This window comes from Equus asinus, chromosome 2 (assembly GCF_041296235.1).
Source record: "Equus asinus isolate D_3611 breed Donkey chromosome 2, EquAss-T2T_v2, whole genome shotgun sequence".
Taxonomy (NCBI): domain Eukaryota; kingdom Metazoa; phylum Chordata; class Mammalia; order Perissodactyla; family Equidae; genus Equus; species Equus asinus.
In genome coordinates this window covers 186,844,416-186,852,471 of record NC_091791.1, presented here as the reverse complement: position 1 = coordinate 186,852,471, position 8,056 = coordinate 186,844,416, and the positions used below count along the sequence as shown (strand labels likewise).

Genomic DNA, 8,056 nt, shown 5'->3' with positions numbered 1-8,056 from the left:
CAGTTATTGTTCTGGGAAGGAAGACATCTGAAAGGAAGATTTCCAATATTTCTTTCCTTGAGTTTCCTCTTCTTTTCTTACTTTCCATTTTTCTCCTTTCTTCTGATGCCTTTCAAAATTTCTTGCCCTTGACTGTTTTCTACTATGTGTGGAGGAGGAGGAGATAGAGTAGAGGATTTATCTCCATTGCCTTTATTCTTATGTCATATCCATGACGTGCGCGCTTCGGAAACTAACTCTGCACCTGCGCACGCTAGTTCTTTTCTCTGGGACTGAATATTTTATTCATTGCAGGGAATAGTGGAGGCATAAAGGATGCTTTGAAGGGCCAGCCTGGTGGCATAGTGGTTGGGTTTGCGTGCTCCTCTTCGGCAGCCCCAGGTTTGCGGGTTCGGATCCCGGGCATGGACCTACATACCGCTTGTCAAGCCGTGCTGTGGAGACATCCCATGTAAAACAGAGGAAGACTGGCACAGTTGTTAGTTTCGTGACCATCTTCCTTGAGCAAAAAGAAGATTAGCAACAGATGTTAGCTCAGGGCCAATCTTCCTCACACACACACAAAGATGCTTTGTTTGTTGTAGTAAACAGAGTGAAAAATTAAAGTGAAAAGTTACCAGGTATACACATAGAAAAGGTGTATTGTAATACAGCAGTAGACAAAGTAAGAGCAGAAAATCTTTGAGGGGTATGATAATAAAGCTAAACCACAAGTGAGATGGTAAAGTCAAGATAGAGTGATCAATAAGAATGGCATTGAAAATGCTAAGGAAAAAAAGAAAAGAAGAGGGAAGAAGCCAAGAAGGACAGAGAGATAGAAGATAAAAGGAGGGAGAAAGAGAGAGAAAAGAAAGAAGAAAGCAAAGAGGTGAAAGGAAAAGAGAAATGTCCTAAAGTCAAATATTTTCCGAAGAATATGTTTGCCTTTAAAAGGGACACATATTTTTTTAAATAATGAAATAAACTCCTTGTGCCATCAAATATTACTGACATGACCGCATTCCAGAATAAGCTTAAGAAGTAATACCAAGCAGGAAACTGACAAAATGAAGAAAAGTAGTGGCATTCAGATGAAATCGATTAGCACGTTATTTAGTGCACAGCCCGGGCAATCACTACACCACACAGCACAGGGAAATCCATTGTGCAGCCACTGCACTACATATAAATTTAAAACTGGGCTGAGATTCGATTTTGTGATACCAAAGATGCTTTTAGCAGTGATTTGCTTTAGCAGTATTGCCTGAGGATACTATATTTTAAATACGATAATTACTCTGCAAAATTGAGAGCAATAACCAAATTATTTTTCTTGTCTTGCCTTTTTCCTTTCTTAGTGATCTGTAATTGTTTTTGCAGTGGTTCAACCTGAAATATGAGACCATATAATGAAAAAGGTCTTGATGTTTTCATTGCTTCCCGGGCATCAAAGTAGCCTAGTGACCTCGCTTCCTGTCTCCTGGGTACCTTCCCAAACCTCTTGAATTAAACCTTTTTTAAGTCATTTAAAAATCATGACCTTGTTCTCTGAAAATCCTGTTAGTTTAAGTACTATGCCACTTGCAAAAAGCAAAAATTGTTGAAAGCACTTGAAATTTTTTCTTTTATTCTATACATAGTGAAAATAAATTTTAAAGTCTGTAATTATAGGACATTACAAACAGTATCTCTCAATCTAAGCAAAAATATAATAGTCTGCTAAATGTCTACCTTTTTATTTTCTCTACAGAGGAGCAACTTAGCCTTTCATTGCTGTATACCCAAAGCTCCTAGAAGATTACCTGGCACATAATATGCTGTCAAAAAATAACTTTTTGGATGTGTGAATATGTAATATTTCATAGTGGCTCCAAGTTAATAAATCAATGGCATATATTTCCCTTTATCTACATGTAAAAATCATGGGGGAAAGATGAGGAGTTTATGTCTCACTAATTCAATTAGATTCACTCTCAGCTTTACTTATTTTTTATTGTAAACAAGTTCAGTTATAAGTCCTGGAAAATTACAGATTGAATATGTTATAACACAATTTCTGAAATTCTGAAAGGGAAGCCTTCCACATTTGAGTGTGCTGTGAACAGAGGACTAGTCCAAAAGAGCGAACGCCCCTCAGAGCCACCAGTTTACAGGGCAGATGTGAACAGACATCCGGGAGCAATGATTTTGTATGCAGGAAATCCGATGTGGACCCACACTCTCTGGGCAGGGTCTGTCTCACAGTCAAGGCAAAATCTTCAGCTCCAGGACCTAATGGGGTTTCCCCTCTTCCGTTCATCAGTTCCGAGGCTCCAAGGATCTAATAGTGAATAAGTCACAGTCCTCGGTCTGGAGTAGTGGAAGGTAAAGTGGAGAACAGAGAAAAGAAAGCACATGGACAGTTGTGTTGAGCATGTGTGTTGAGCTGGAGTGGATGTAAAGACACAATTTTGAGGAGCACTGACAAAGGGCACCAGCTTTTATAGACGTTGATTTCCTTGGCCAGTGAAACAAGGCAGCAAATCTGTTTCACTCTGAAAGGCTAAGGCAGAATGCTGTGTTTCCAAAATCAAACATTACACCTTTATGTGTAAATACTGGACAGAAATTCAGTTTTTCTGGCTTCCATGACACCTTCCCATCAGGCAGGGTGATTGGAAATGATTAGAGATAGTAAAACATTGTACATGACTTCTGTCATTGTGTTTACCACTTCTAAAATTTTGTTTCCTGAAAATTCCCCATGCAATTTAGATCAATTACCCTTATCATCAAAAAACAAATCTTTTTTTGTTTGTCCTTCTTTTTAATCTGAAAAGTCATGATAATAAAAATGAATTTCCTGAAGTTAGATTTCCCTTCTAGTTCCTATCTTCTTCTTTTACCATAAAACATGCCTCTTTTCTGCTCTCACCTTATTTCTTCTCACCTTTTTCCTGTGCACATGGGCTTTCTGACATCTGCAGCCTGATTCTTCTGTGCACTTCTCTGTCATACCCTAATTCCCTCTGACATACCATTACTTGCCACTCACGTTGTCTCAGAGAGACGTTATCTTTTTAACTAGCCTGTCTCTTATGGTTCCCACCTTCTCCATGTTCCTTCTCTGTTGCTGCATACCTATCCTCACTTATTATCTGCATCTCTTACGTATTCCCAGGCTAATGTCTCAATCTGCAAGGCCAAATATGCTCACGCTCAAAAAGTCAGCAGTGCCAATGCACCACACCCAACTGCACAGCTACCTCACCAAGTAGGGACCTAGAAACACTCAATGAATCTCAACATTGATCCCGTCTCTAACATAAATGCGTACACACACACGCACACACGCATGAACACACCCCACCCAGTGCTGCTTATCTCGATTGTTGTCTCCAGGATCAACGTCTCTCACTTATTTCAGGAAGGAAAGGAACAATGCTGGGACCCCCGTTAGTTTGTGAGCCAAATATCCTTGGAGAGAAGTTGAGTGAATACAATGCCTATGTGATAATGGAATCAAGGGCTCAGGGGAAGTGGAACAGAAAGTGCCTATGCATATATTTTATATCACTATTTCTTTTAAAAAGTCAAGAGGGTACCATCAAACTTTATCTGGAATTATTCTTATTCAAGAGAGATTACAAGAAATTTTTTGCAGGCAAAAGTTCAAAGTGCAATCTATAATTTACAACAAATTAACACATATTTCCACACCTCAGGACAAAAAGTAATATAGTCATTGGTATTTTTGCGTTAGGGAATATGGTGCTTTTTATCATGTTTCCTTATAAATAAAATGTTTGGGAGAAAATACATATTTCACCATGTTCTACATGGGCCACAGAATTGGCTGTAAGAAAAAGCGAGGCAGGAGCTCGGTGCACCCCATTCAGCCGACTGACATGATGAAAGTGAAACCGCATGAGTCTAAAGGAAAAGAGAGTTGTCTAAACCCAAATTACATAAATTGAAACAAAAACTGATCTTTCTGGTTCATACTTGAAATATCTGAGCAGAACCTCTTTAAATTTTTCCTAATTTTCAAAAATTTTGAGTTAAGTATTATACCAAGGTGTATACTACACATCAAACACACGCTACCAACATCAAACTCGGATTACCAAAAGCATCTTATCTTGTTCAAAAATAGCTCAGAAGTATAATCAAACAGATTTTGTATCTTCAGGCCTGAAAATGCATTAGATCTCTTCATGTATATTTTCCAATATATGTAATTGGAATTCTTTGTCTTGCCTTTCATTGATACAAATGATAGTTTTTTCTAAGTAGGACTTTTGGTTGGCCCACGTGCTGAAGACATTACATGCAATATTTTATTAAAAATGTATTATATTGCACATATCTGGAATTAATAAAGCTGCATTGTTTTAAACTATTTTACATGTAGATGCTACAGTTATATTTCAATATCTCTGAATTATAGGGTTTTCCCTCTATAAAAAATTTCTTAAATTATGTTCTGACTTTTGAAAATTACATCGTCATTTCTAGGTACAAATACATTTTTCAAACACTTTCTTTTTCAGGATAATCCTTATCACTCTGTTCCTGCTTCTTTATCTTCTCCGGTGAGAAGATCCAGCGTAGCTCCCGTTTTTGCCCTTCTGCTTTTCTTCCATAGTTTTGCCGGTTCAGCCTGAGTTCGTCTCTGTAGAATGCATCTTCCGCTCTGCCTCTCACCTTGTAGCATTTGTGAAATCAGGTGCATTTCACACTTGCTATAGCCATCTAATATAGTGATTCCTTTTCTCCTTAAGAAGCTGTGATTGAATCCATGGTTCATCTTATATTACTGGGTCTTAGAATCAAGAAAATACGACACATGGGATTTGTAGGCAGTCGCTTGACTTTTTCGGGAATTGCTTTTCTCATTTTCTCCCAACGTCTAGGCCCGTCTTCAAGGTAGCATCCCACGGGAAAGGCTGCACTGCTGTTTCCACGTCTTCATATCTCCACCTGCGCTGGGTGGTACTGCGTCTCCTCTTCCTGCTCGCTCGTCTCCTTTCCATCACTCTTCATCAGAGTCCTCTTCATCTTCTCCCTCTTGCGGAATCCTTTTAGTGGATAATTTTAGAGCTTATAGTACTTTTGAGTCTTCTGGAAAATGGAAAAATATATTCTGGAGATATTAAAAGCCCTAGGAGGTTCAACAAGAAAATATCACAGCGTTTTATAATTTGATGCAATTAACATGATAGTAGAAAAATGTAAGTGTGGATTCCAGGCGGCACAGAGTGTGTGGGAAGGAAGTGTCCCTCAGAGCACTCCCCAGAGTCCGCTCCAGAGTCTGGCTTTCTTAAAACCAGGCAGCCTGACACTAGCCAAATACAATGCATATAATAAGCTTGAGGACAGGGCCTCCTGCCCCTCCCCGCCTTCACCCCTGAGCACTGCTGACCTCGGGGCCACACCTGTCCCTCAGATACAATTTTGAAAGGTTCGGGTATATGCAAGGTAAGGAGATGGAACTGAGAACTTTTAAAGATCTGGGGCTTTAAGAGGGCCCCAGGGTGATCATATATAGTGGCTTTCCCAGGACAGGTTCCAATTTACACCTATTATCCAAGCATAATTGTCCCTATTTTTAAAATTAATTGTATCTTCATCCACATAACAAGGGGATAGAAAAGCTGTGCTCACTGGTCCAGCAGAGCAGCACATGATCTTTTCTCTTCCTGGAGCTCAGGGGAGGAGACAGGATCCACCCAACGCCCCAATACTCTAAGTGTGCAGGTTTGGAGTGATACTGATGCTTCTCTGGGCCCCGTAATAGTAGCAAAACCCTACCACCTTCAGAGACACTTCTAGAACAGGGGGTGCCAGACACCTCCACAGAAGGGGAAAATTTTTGTTAAAGATGAGAACACACTAAAAATAATTGTCACAGGAGAGAATGATACAATGAAGGAGATTAAGCTGATGCAGAAAAAAGACAAAACAAAAAAAACTAGGAACTTGAGATAATTGAAGATTCTGCAGAGACTACGGCTCTGGGAATCACCTCCCTCCCCATTCTTTCTCCCTTCTCCTTTCTAATGACAGTCACACATGCATACATGCATGCACAAGCACACACACACAATGAGTTTTAGTTGGGAAAATAGCTCTGGCAATGTGTCTATGGTTTTGAATGGGTGTGTTTGTGTATCTTCCCTATGACTTCCTTGAAAGGAATGTACTTATTCTCCAGCACTTTCTTACCTCTTCCCATAAGCCAGAACAAAGACACGGTGCTGATGAGCCAGCAATGACCCTCCAGACATGCCAACAAGAATAACGTGGTAGTCAGTGGCAGAGAGCAAGAAGAAGAAAACAGCGTCATCTGTGACAACCTTGTGGATACAGCTGCCTACGCTCCCTGCCTGACCTATTATGTGAGAAGGAAATACAGCTTTATGTTATATGAAAAGCTGTAATTGTGAGTCTCTTTTTAAAAGCAGCTTAAACTATTTCTTACCCAACAGAAATAGCATAACATAAATACAGTGAAAATAAATGAGATAAAAGAAGGAACATAAGCCAGAACAAAAGAGTAAGACACCCCTCGAAACAGATAACAAATTTGAAGAGATCCAAATAAAATAGAAAAAAAATAACAACTTGAATAGAAATAAAAATAGAAACATTACAAGGTTACCTTGTATCCATATGTATATATGAAAGAGAATGCTAGGGTCAACATTGTCTGAATAGCAATTCCAGAAGGGGAAAGAATAGATAAGAGAAAAGAGGCAATACTTTAAAGGATAACGAGTGATATTTTTCCAGGATTGAAGAAAGTGAGAATCCTCAGATTGCAAAACCCACCTCAACCCAAGAAGTCTACTCATAGACCCTGTGATAAATTTGCGGAAGTCCTCAGGAAAGGAGAAATTAATATAGGCAACTAGAATGATAGCTGACTTCAAAACAGTAATTGCAAATGCAAGAAGTTAATGAAATGACATTTCAAATAACCAAGGAAAATAATTGCCAACTTAGAATTCTACACCATCTTAAATTATCTATTAGGATTGAAGATAAAATAGGGTTGTTTTCAAATAAGAAAGAATGACAGATTTTATGTTTAATTGTCCTGAAAATTATTTTTAAAATGTATCTTAAGTAAATAGACAATTGAACTCTAGAAGACAAAATGCAAAGCAAGAAGCAACATAAAGGAAAATAAATATAATTAACTAGTAGGTACACAGTCATATACGGACTAATTTAAACAATTAAGAAAGTGGAGCATAGACAGTGGAAAGAATGATTGGTTAAATGTTTAAGAGACTCTAAGGTTCTTACATTTGGAAGAGAATAGATACATTGATAACTTTTAAACTTTATGAATTCAGTTAGAATAATTGAGTATACCCATTGTCTCCAATTTCCCCCTTCTCATACTTTCTTACATTCGTTAAAATCATTCAGTCAACTTCACCATTCTCTGAAACTTCTCTCATCCAAGACAATGACCTCCGCATTTCTTAATCAAATACACAATTCCCAGTCCACATCTTACTTTATGAATTGGGAACACTTGACAGAGTTAGTCACTCTCTCCTAAATGTCTCCTTTCTCATCTACTAAGACTCCATACTCATTTATTTTTCATTCTACCTGCTATATATCCTGAGTTTTCTTTGTATATGCCCCCTCATCTCTCCAACGTCTAAATAGTGCACGGCCCCAGGGTTCAATTTTTGGATCTCTACTCTTTCCTATCTACACTAATCCCCTTGGTAATATTATCAAGTATGATGACTCTTAATAATAGTCTATATACTGATGTTTCTAAAAATATGTATTTCTAGCCTGGATTCCTCTCCTCAATCTCAGAAACATATAGCCATGTATTTACTTGACATGCCCATTTCAGTATTTAATCGACATCTCAAACTTAGCATTCTTTCCTATATCAGTTAATGACAATTTTATTTTTACAGTTGCTCAGACCATAATTCTTAAAACCCGGATTATCTTTTCTCTTTTTCTCACAACCTGCTCTCAATCTCTTGGCCTTGTCTCTGCTTTACCATCAAAGTGTATCCACAATCCGATCATTTCTTAGATCTGCGCTGCTCCGGCC

General features: G+C 38.4%; 1 pseudogene; it reads right to left on the bottom strand.

Annotated features, from left to right (window-relative positions):
• Positions 1-4,522: 4,522 nt before the first annotated feature.
• The window catches only part of LOC106834040 (mitochondrial transcription rescue factor 1-like), an 85,512-nt pseudogene continuing 81,978 nt past the window's right edge, over positions 4,523-8,056 (bottom strand).